General features: G+C 62.4%; 1 protein-coding gene across 2 annotated transcripts in view; it reads right to left on the bottom strand.

The window, feature by feature from the left end:
- LOC113207619 (uncharacterized) overlaps positions 1-10,624 on the bottom strand; it is a 202,979-nt gene that overhangs the window by 32,451 nt on the left and 159,904 nt on the right. The gene's annotated exons all lie outside the window — the stretch shown is intronic.

Here is a 10,624-nt window from a genome sequence, read left to right as displayed (position 1 = left end):
AGTGCGAAAAGAAATCCCCGTCCTGGCGTGCCAAGCGGTGCTGAGCGGCCGTGTGCGCGGGCCGCCCGGTATGGGTCCACCTGCCACACGGCCCGTGCGCCGCGCCACGCCACGCCACCGCAATGCGAGGCATGAATGAGCGGACATTTGGTGAATGGGGCGCGGTGCACAGGATGCTGCAAGGACGAACAAGAGCGGATGTCCGGCGACCAACACACACATCATACGTTGTAAACGTAACACGCCGCCCGGGCTCGGGCCGGTCAGCTGAGCTGGAGGTAAGGAAGGTCCTCAAGGAGCTCGCTGTCTGGAGCGGGAGCTGGGAGGAAGGGTCCTCCTCCTGCGCCACCACTTTACTGGTACCGCAAGTGTGGCTGCCCTGCCGCACCTGCTGTGCCAGCAGCGTCGGAACCCCCCGGGGGCCCTTATGTGTCCTTCCCTTCTCTCTCTCTGTCTTTCTCTCTCTCTCTCTCCAGCACGAGACCAACAGCGACAGGTGCGCGCTCGGAAGGAGGCGGCACCGCCGGGCACACGGCACACACAGTGCGGCCTCTGTGTCTGATAACACGCACTGACGTCACTCTGGCAGACAATTTGAGATTGGGTGATGGAGGAGAGGGGGAAGGGGGAGAAATAGTTGGATAGACGGTGGTGAGACAGGGCAAGGTGAGGGAACCAGCAAGAGGTTGAAGGGGGAAGGGGGGGGCGCAGGCGGCGTGTCCGAGGCCCGCTTGCTTGCACTGCCGTGCTGCTGCCGAAGCCGCCGCCGCTGCTCCGCCTTGCGGAACACAATAAAAACAGACGCAAAACTGGGTTGTATACACTTTAAGAAATATTTATAATAAATAAGTTGACCAATAATACAACGTCACAGGCGCGAGGCAGCGGTGGAGACCACCAGGGTATTTCCACGTGCTGTCAGATGACACTCACACGCTGAGCCACACTCACACACACTCGCACGTACAATGCGGGCTCGCTCCCCCCCCCCCAACCCCTTTTCCCCTCCCGGCGCCTACACACTCGTCTGGCGTGGGCAGGTGCGAGGAGTCCAGGCGGAGCCCAGCGCCCTGCCCTTCCTTCTGCCGGCCGACCGGGCACGTGGGCCAGACAGGATGCCTTCCTGCCTCCACACACACACACACAAACACAGACACACAAAACGCAAAAAAAATCTTCCGTAAAGGGCACCAACAATCTGCAACGAAAAGGGTCTGCAAAGTGTCTAGGAGCAGCACGAGCACGACGACGCGGTTCTCGAAATGTTCGCCTTCCTCGCGTCACCCACCTCCTCCTCCGCCCACTCCTCCTCGTCTTCCTCCTCCTCGTCTTCCTCCTCCTCCACCAATTTTCGTCCTTCCTGCGGTGCGCGGCTGCGCGCGGCTCTCTAACTGTACAGCAGAGCGCTGCTCCCCGCCCCGCCCCGCCACGCCCACGTCCAAGGTAGCAGCGTCAGTGAGTTCGCCGGGCGGGCCGGGCAGCGCGCTTCAAGCCTTGGCTTAAACTTTCTCTAAGCACGCACCTATTTCGGCGGCTTAGGCCTGCAAGGCCTGCCTGCCTGCGCCCGCGAGTGTGCAGTGGTGCGGCCTGGGCGCAGCGCAGAGCCAGAGCGGTCGAGCCAAACATCTCAACCACCAACTGCCCGCCCGCCTTGCCTCGCCCTGCTGCCCTGTCTTTCTCAATCCCTTTTCCCGCAAGGAGAACAACGGGGCCAAACAAGACTTTGTCTCCCAAAAGTGGATACAAACAAATAGTAAAATTGCTCGCTGTTTATTCGCGAAATACGCTACGTTATCGTTTGGCACAGCACAACGGCCTACTTCGCTGTCTCTCTCTCCTTCTCGCTGATGAGTCACCCTTCTCTTATACACTTTCTTTCCAAGAGCGACGGAGACAGCTCGACGGCGTTGCACAATGTTGTCGGGTGCCACACCAACCACCACCGACGGGGCCGGGCAGGGCCGGGGCCTGGCTATCCGTTACACGAACCACCAAGAGACGCGCATTAAGCCTTTACACACACACCACACACACACACAAACACAACACACATACACACACACTACCAGTATCGCATGCGGCAAAAAGAAAAAAAGGAAAAACAGCATCTTCTTTTTTGACGGTGTGCGCGCGCGCGCGTTTGCAATCCAAAAAGGAGACCTATATAATGCGATTACAGGCCACCAGTGTTTGCTTTTTCTTACCCACCTTTCCCCTACCCTTCCCCCCTGCTGCTGCTGCTGCTGCTGCTGCTCCCTTACCACCTCCCTCCTGTAACACACCGCCTCCCCATCGCCTTCCCACCATCTCCATTTGAGCATTAAACGCGCGAGGCCTGTTGACAATCAAGATTGATTCTTTTCAATGCAATCCCGGGCGGGCCGGGCATGCAAGCAGCAGCAGCAGACGTCGTGGTCCAGACCGGCGGCGGCAGGGGAGCCGAGCAGCAGAGCAATGATACGCCATTTGCCCCCCTAAAGACACGGCAACAGCTGCGGATCAATCCCCGTGAGCGCGCGCGCGCGCGCGGGACCGCGGAGAACAAGGAGACGGCGCAGCGGAGAAGGAGCAGGAGGAGCAGGACGACGAGATGACGGAGGAGAAGGAGAAGAGGTGGAGCAGGCGAAGCGAACCCCAAGCGCACGTAAATAGACGCCCAGTAGTAGTAGTTGTAGTGGTGGTGGTGGCGGCCTCAATCACGAGCAATGACTGTTTGTACAGAGCGCCGCCGCCGCCGCGCCACATCACGACGCCACTGGCGTTTAGGTCTCCCGCCGCCGCTCCACATCAGTTTACACGTCATTTCACAAAACAACAAAAAACACTACAACTACTGTACAATTCCGAGGTAAAAGAGAGGAATAAAGAGAAAGGAAAAGGCCGCCGCCACCCGGTGGTACGGCACCACCGCGACGACGACGACGCAGAGGGGCGCGCCGCGCCCGCCGTAACGGAAAGCCAAAGCGGCAGCAGCGGTAGCGGCCAAAGGCAAAAGGCATGATTCTCTAAGAATGACGCGGCGGTAATCTGGACAGAATTAAGCGGATCATGAAAAACAAACAGGCGGCTGCTGGGAAGGAGGGAGAGGGAGGGAGAGAGTGCGCAGTGCGCACACACAAATACAGAGAGGAGGAGAGAGAGAGAGAGAAAGAGAGAGGGGGCCCAGAAAAAGTCGCGCCGTCGTCGTCGTCGGCCAGGCCTACAATTGATTTGATTGTGCGTGAAATGGTGGAGCCGCCGCACCGCGCCACGCCACGCCACGCCACGCCACGCTTTGCTCAAGGCAGCCAACCCGCCCCGCCCCCCTCCAGTTAGTGATCGGTCCAGCAGCAGCAGCGGCAGCCAGCAGACCGCGCAAATCTAATTTACCTCTGACCTCTGTGCCTGGCTTGGCCCTGCAACCCAGTCCCCCCACCGCCACCTCTCTTCTCCGGACCCGCAACCCAGTCCCCCTTCTCGGTCGTGCCTTGTTAGCCGTCACCAGCCTTTGTCAAGGTGAAGCCAAATCCATCACACACACATACACACAGCAAAAACCAAATTGAGCCATTTACGCTACCATTAGTCGGCAAATTTCACGCTCTAACAATAACAGGAGAAAATTCATAGCCACGCGAACGATTCACACTGCGTACATAAATTGTGAACCGATTGTGAACGATTTCCTTTCGTAATGCCAAGAAACTGCGTTCGTGGGCTTGCAGACAGAGCAGCCAAATGCGACGCAAGGTTTTATCACAGAGCCGACGCGCCTCCGCCCGCGCCCACGACCATTTCCTACAACTTGTCCACAAGCCAAACCGTTTCAGCGGCCAGTGACACCGCCTGGCCTTAGCGAGTTTGCCCAGGACGGCGGTGGTCTAGGGGCCGCCTCTTAGCGAGTGCCGGCGAGGCGGGCCCCGGCCCCGGCCGTCTTGGTGCCACCCGGCCACCCGCACCCGCGGAGGGCCACCCGGGGCCCCACCAGGCCCGCACCGGGGGCCCCCCGCACATCCAGGGCCCCGCCGAAGACTTTCGACGGCGCCTCGCTCTTTTTTTGGACACTTCTTTATCCCGTGTGACGACCGCCAGCATGGTTTTTGGCGGCACATTCAAATTCATGGCCACCGAGCCCGCACGCCGCACTCTCGCACCTTTGACTTTTGGTTCACATATCTCCGCTGCTGGAGGAAGAAAGCGAGCGAGCGAGAGAGGCGGAGCGAGCGAGTGAGCGAGAGAGACATTGACAGTCACCAGCTAACGAGCAGGGTGGTGGTGATCCAGGCCCTCCACCACGTGCGGGGCGGGACGGGGCGTGCCGAGAACGCCCCCATCAAAAATAAATCGCCCTCCTTGTTCAAACTGATATTGTAATAAAACTGCACATTGCGTGCGTAGTAGGTCGTACACAGTCCAAAATAGAAACAAGACACACTCACGCACACAGGCGGGCGCGCGCGCAGTACATAAACACCAAGCCGTGACATAAGGAGGACGAGAATAAGAGCCTTTACGCCCGTCGAGTCAGCCAGCCAGCCTTGCCTGCCCTTTTACCTTCTCCCGCCGGCCGGCCGGCCGCGCCACGCCCCGCTCCGCCACCCACACGCCCGCCGGTCAGTGCACTGCGACACCTCACTCCCCTCCCTCATAGCTTCGGACCGTCTCTCTCTCTAACGCTCCTCGTATACTCCTCTTCACCGCAGCAGAGGCATCGCGCCTTTGCCTTCGTAGGGGAGGTATGACCGCACAAAACAAAGCGGCAAACGGAGCGCAAACGCGACAGACACACACACACACAAACACACACGCAGCGTAAATTACACTGCACAGGTAGCACCACCACCACCACTACTCTTTAGTCGGGTAATTTAGGGACACAATGGAAACGGAAAGAGAAATAATTGTTATAATAAAAAGAAAGTCACCCTCATAACAACACAATCTAGAACGATATACGAGCGGAGTTATGCCGACGCTAGAGTGGCTATAACCCCTCCTGTGTATACCGTCGGCGGATGTTGAGCACTGCAGCAAAGCGCGCACACACACAGGCACACACACACACACACACACTTTGCAACATTGCAGTTTGTTTTTACGGCAGTTAGAAAATCACATCATTTGGTGGGGAAGAGGAGAAGGGGAAACGGAGAGAGAGGGCGAAAGAGAGGGGGGGGGTCGAGTGAGTTGCTGCACTCCTGCTGGTGCGACCGCGTGCGGGAGGCGGGAAGCCCAAAACACATTCACGCACACACACACACACACACACACTTGCGTGAGCTCGAGGTGGGAGCGAGGGTAGACCAGTGCACTCTATGTACACAAATAACATGCCCTGGCGTGCGAGCGAGTGTGTGTGCGTGTGTGGCTGGTGGTAGGGGGGCCGGTAGAGAGAGGGGCCTAGACACCCGAACGACATATCGAGAACTAATTTGGCGCCCCACATCCGGGCGCCACTGATCATCATCCACACACACATCACACACCTCTTCCTCTACCCACACTAAGGACCCCGCGGCGTCGCGCGGGCCCCCTCTGGCAGCCTTTATGCCGACGGAGCGAGACCAAGAGTGAGTGTGTGTGAGAGAAAGAGAGAGAAGGAGCAATAAGACAGACACGCACAGGGGACTTTGGAGGTTAAGCCGCGACGGCAGAGGGACAATCCGGACTACAGTCCGCACCAGTGCACAGCTAAGAAGAACAAGAAGGTCACCCCATTTACAACACACAACATGCGAGCGCGCGAGCACACACTCAAACTGGACCACGCACACAACGAAAATCTTCCTGCAGTCCCCCCGTGCCTCTATAGCCGACACAGATTTTCCCGCCCCCCGGCCAATTCTTCCGGTCTCGGGCGCAGTCAGCCAGGGCTATGCGCTGCGGTCTGGCATTGGCATTCATTTTGCCCACGATCCCTATCCCCCCCGCACGGTACATCCGCTCAGGGCCCGGCCCACCCCGCCCCGCCCCGGGCCGCACAGCGCATAGCGCGCACCTGGAGCCTGAGTAACACGACACTACTACACTACGACCAGAGGTCACTCAGTCCTTGAACTTGAGCCCACGCCGGGCCAGGGGCCGGGCCGCGCCGGGCGGCGCGCTGGCACGGGGCCGCCTAGCGGCACGAGCCCCCCGCCGCCGCCACGCCCCGCCACGGCCAGCGGTCCTTTTACCTCAGCAGGGGCGCCCCCGACCGCCCGCGAGGCCCCGGCGCGGCGCAGCGCGGCGCAGCGCGAGCCCCCGCGGCGGCCGCGGGTCTTTTGAACATTATTACATTCAGACACGCGCTGTGACACACACACACACACACACGCACGCCCCCACTCACTCACACACACACACACACGCGCGTACACAGACCCGGGGGGCTTCCGGTTACGTAAAAATGCCGAAACCCGACACGTGGTCGCGGTGGGCGGCGCGCATCCTCCGCGTCGCGAACACGAAGGAGTTCACCTGCCCGTGGCGGCCGCGGAGCGAGGGCGCGAGAGCACGACCATCGCGGGGCTCGCACCGAGAGGGGGAGGAGGGCGCTCCCGCACTGACACGGGAAGTGTAAGCCCGACGGAACCAATCCGTTACGGCCGGGCCGGGCAGCGAGGGGAGCCGGCGACCTGCTACATCCTGGCCCGGCCCCCACTGCCTGTCCTCCCCCCGCGCGCCCGCCACTGCCGCCGCCGCCGCTGCACCTTTCCGTTTACGTTCGTGCAGCTATTTTTCGAGGAGAAACGGAAGCGACGCGCGCGCCGCCGGCCGCGCCGCGCCACTCCAGGGGGACGGCGGCGGCGGCGGCGGCGGTGCGGCGGCGGCGGGCAGACGGGCCTTCCTACACCTGTCAATTCTCCGCACGTCTGGTCCCCGCCTGCCATCGGCCGCAGCCATCGGAGAGCCATCGGCCAGCAGCAGAGCCTGTCCAGGGCCTGTCCAGGGCCCGTCCAGGGCCGCATTCTGCCACGACAAATTCCGATGTGCGCGGCGGCCGCCTGTCCAGTCCGGGCCCGGGTGAAGGCCGACTGCGCGCCGGAGGAGGCGGACGAGGCCGTCGCAGAGGTCCGGAGGCTCTCGGGCTCCCAGCCCGAGGAAGGCGATGGCGATGACGGCGAGGGTGATGGTGATCACCACCGTGTTCCGGGGTTGACGTACCTCAACTCCCGGGGGGGAACGTCCCTCGGCGCCGGCGACAATCCTTATGTAAAGCGTTGGTTCACTAAAGCACCGAAACGGATCCAGCATGGTGCAACACATGACACATGGCACTTGTACACACTGCACTGCAACACTGCACACACACACCACACGAGTATAACGAAGTCACACACACGAAGAGCCAGACGAGGGCAGGCGAGAGGCGCGCGACAGGGACACGTCCGACCCGCAAGGAAGTCCGCACACTAATGCCAGCCGGGTCCTGGGCCCGCAGGCAGCCGGCACGGCCCGCCGCGCCGGCACTGCCGCCCTCCCCGCGCCGCCCCACCCCCACCCCGCGGCCCGCTCGCCCTCCCCCGTCGTCGGCGTCGGCCGAGCGCGGCCCGAAGCCCGGCCCGAAGACGCCCGACCCCACCCGAGTCCACCTGGGCCACCCGGCGCACGGCGGGCCCGCGGAGGGCCGCCACACCGGTCGGCTCGGCTCCGCGCAGGGCCCGGCTGCGCTCGCCGGGGGCCCCGCTCGGCTCGGCCCCGCCCGGGCCCCGGCTACCCTCATTCATTCCTTTATCCCAACAGCTGATCTGCCACAATAGGAGGCTCGGGGCTCGGGCGGAAGGAAGCAGAGGGTGGGGGAGGGACTCTAGGGTGGAGGGGGCCCCGCCGGGCCCGCCGGGCTGGTGGGGGAGCCAGGCCTGTAGGGCCCCGCCGGCCCTGCCGGGGTGACAGATGGCAAGGGACCACGTCACAGGGGGAGCCTATAACCAGGAGACCTGGACCCCATAGCCTGGACCGGCGGCGGCCAGCAGCTTCGGGCTTCACAATGACACAAAACACAGGTGTGCCCGCTGGGCCCAGGACGCCGTGCCCGGAGCAGCCGCAGCGGGCCGAGGAGCGGGTTCCAACATGCTCCAGAGTAATCACTCAATCGCGTACAGTACTTGCGTGCAGGCAGAGTGGCAGAGCAGCCGCGGAGGCGCCCGCGGGGTGAGCGCCGTGCGGCGGCAGCCAGCCTCACAGCGAGGCGCTCAGCGAGGCGCTCAGCCGGCCCGGGCGCCAGGGCCGTCGCCTCGGACCGCCCGCACAGCAGCAGGGCAGCGCCGCAGCCTTAGCGTCCCTTAGAATTGCCCACTTCCTGCTAAATTATTGTATACCGCACGGAATCAAAATGTTTTTGCCTTTTCCGTGTGAGTCATCATCGTTGCGCCGTGGTGCGCCCCGCCCGGGTCGGCCGCCGCCGACGCCGCCGCCAGAGAGGGGCGTGGCGGGGCGTGGCGGGGCGCGGCGTCCGTTGGCCACACCGTCGCCGTGGCTTAGTGCCAAGACGATCCAGACGCGCACAAGACGGCCAGGGCAGACATGTCGTCGAACCCGGGCGCGGCGCACCGCCACCGCCACCTCGCGAGCACACCGTCAACCATAGCCTGGTCGGTCGGGACCGCTGCGGGATCAAGAGAGGGCCGCTGCGAGGGTGTTCCACTACGACCAGCGCGTGCACGGGGGCGGCACGGCCACTCACTTCCGCTGTTTACAACACGGGAGCAGCGCACATTTACACGCACACACACACACGTCACGGCCGGGGGAGTGGGAGGCGCCGAGTGTAAACCCCCGCGGGGCCCTGCAGCAGCAGAGCAGCGCGCAGCTGCGGCGCGCGTCGGACCTCCTCCTCTAGTCCGGCTACACACGTGATAAACAAAGCCGCTTCAAGAGCTGGCGGCAGTCAATTAATGCAAACTATCGGACGCTCAAGAGAAGTCCACACGACGCAGTCCGACAGAGGAAGTTTGTAACGAAAAGTGGTTGGCTCAGTACGAATATGTTTCAAACGTCGTTACTCTAAGTGCGTAGTGGTGCTCACTAATGTACTGGGTGTTTTGCAATATCTCCCTAGTCCAACTGAAGAGCGTGCGGCAGCTCAGCCGTGGACGCCGCGAGGAACCGCGCCGGTGGCGAGCGCTGGCGCCGGCCCGTCTCGCGGCGCCTCCAACGCAGGAGCTAGATCACGGCCGCTGCCGCGCCGCCCCGCGAAGAAACCGCGGCGGCGGCGAGCGTCTTGAACCCAAACCTGTCCCCCCCTCTTGCCACTGTTGATGAGTTATACCGGGGGAGCCGCGAAGGGGGCAGCAGACGCGGCGTGCGGCGCGACAAGACGGGGCGGGGCGGGGCGGGGTGAGGTGGGGTGGGGTGAGGTGGGGTGAGGCGGGGCGGGTCCGTCCCATGGGGTCGGCGTCCCTGACCCAGCCACACGGCGCCCCGAGGGCTCGCCGCCACCGTACGCGCCGCCACGCCACGCAAAGCAACTCTCCCTCTCTCTCTCTCCCCGCGCCTCTCTCTTCCCCTCTCCTCCCTCCCTCTCTCTCTCCTTTGGAACCAAAATAGCGCAGAGCAGCCTCCGCCGCAGGATGTAAAACGTCTGGCTAGCGTCTACCCGCCCCGCCCAGAGCGCACACCGCCGCCGCGCCCCTTCCCCGCGCTACTCACACACTCACACACACACACATACACGGCAAAGGTGCGCGCTCGAGTGAAAAACAGGCGTCGCGTATGACGTACTTCTCGTACTTTGCTTGTTGTACTTCTCGCACTCAATTGAATTCCTCGGCCGTGGCTCACCGGCCGCCTGCCTGTGCCCACCACCAACCACTGCTCGCTCGCTGCAGAGCCGCAGCCCTTCCGTCCGGTGAATGTACACCGCACACGCCTGCTCACCGCCAGGAAGAGCCCCGCCCACCAGCTCCGCCGGCGCCAGCTGCCCCCAGCCCTGCAGCTGCGTCACTGCCGACGCCACGCCACGCCCCGCCACGGCGAAAGTGAGTCAGGTGTGATGTCAATGGACACGGGCGGGGCGGGGCAAGGCGCGGGCCGGCGGCGACCTGGGGGCCGCCGATAAGAAGCGCCGGCCGCGGGTGCGCGCGCGTCAGCAACCTCCCCCTTCCCCCTCGCCTCCAGGATACGTCCATATACGAAACCGCGCCAGGCAGGTGACGTATTTTCCATGACAGTCACGACTGTTTGCTCAGATTACAATGCAATTCCTTCAAAACCTTACCCTTTCCGACCATGGCTCAGCAACAGGCACACGCGTGACTAACCATCACCGCAAACCTAAAAACGCCAGTAATTATTTAACTCACGCACAAAAAATATAGAAAAAATAAATTTTTGTATGAGCTGCTCTTTGCGAATAAGGGCGCGCGCGCGAAGCTGCGAAAAAAAGAGCGTGGAAAAAATTACCCACGACGACAGCTTTGAGCTGCTTTTTCGCACTCGGATGAGTAAAAATAGAGGAAAAATAAAGGAAAACGCCGGGCGAGGCGGGGCGGGGCGGCCGGAGGAGACAGCCATAAAAATTGTTCCCCCGTTTCGCTGGTGTGCGGGGCTCGCCTCTTCCTCGCTGTGTTTTCTGTCAAAATGCCAGCCAGCCGACAGAAAAGAGAAGGGGGCAAACGGGGAAAGAGGGAAGGAGGAAGGGAAGGAGGGAGGGAGGGAGAGAGGA

The sequence above is a fragment of the Frankliniella occidentalis genome, unplaced genomic scaffold, assembly GCF_000697945.3.
Source record: "Frankliniella occidentalis isolate FOCC.00 unplaced genomic scaffold, Focc_3.1 Scaffold180, whole genome shotgun sequence".
NCBI classification, from domain to species: domain Eukaryota; kingdom Metazoa; phylum Arthropoda; class Insecta; order Thysanoptera; family Thripidae; genus Frankliniella; species Frankliniella occidentalis.
The sequence above is the reverse complement of the archived record's forward strand: the minus strand, read 5'-3'. Positions and strand labels throughout refer to the sequence as shown.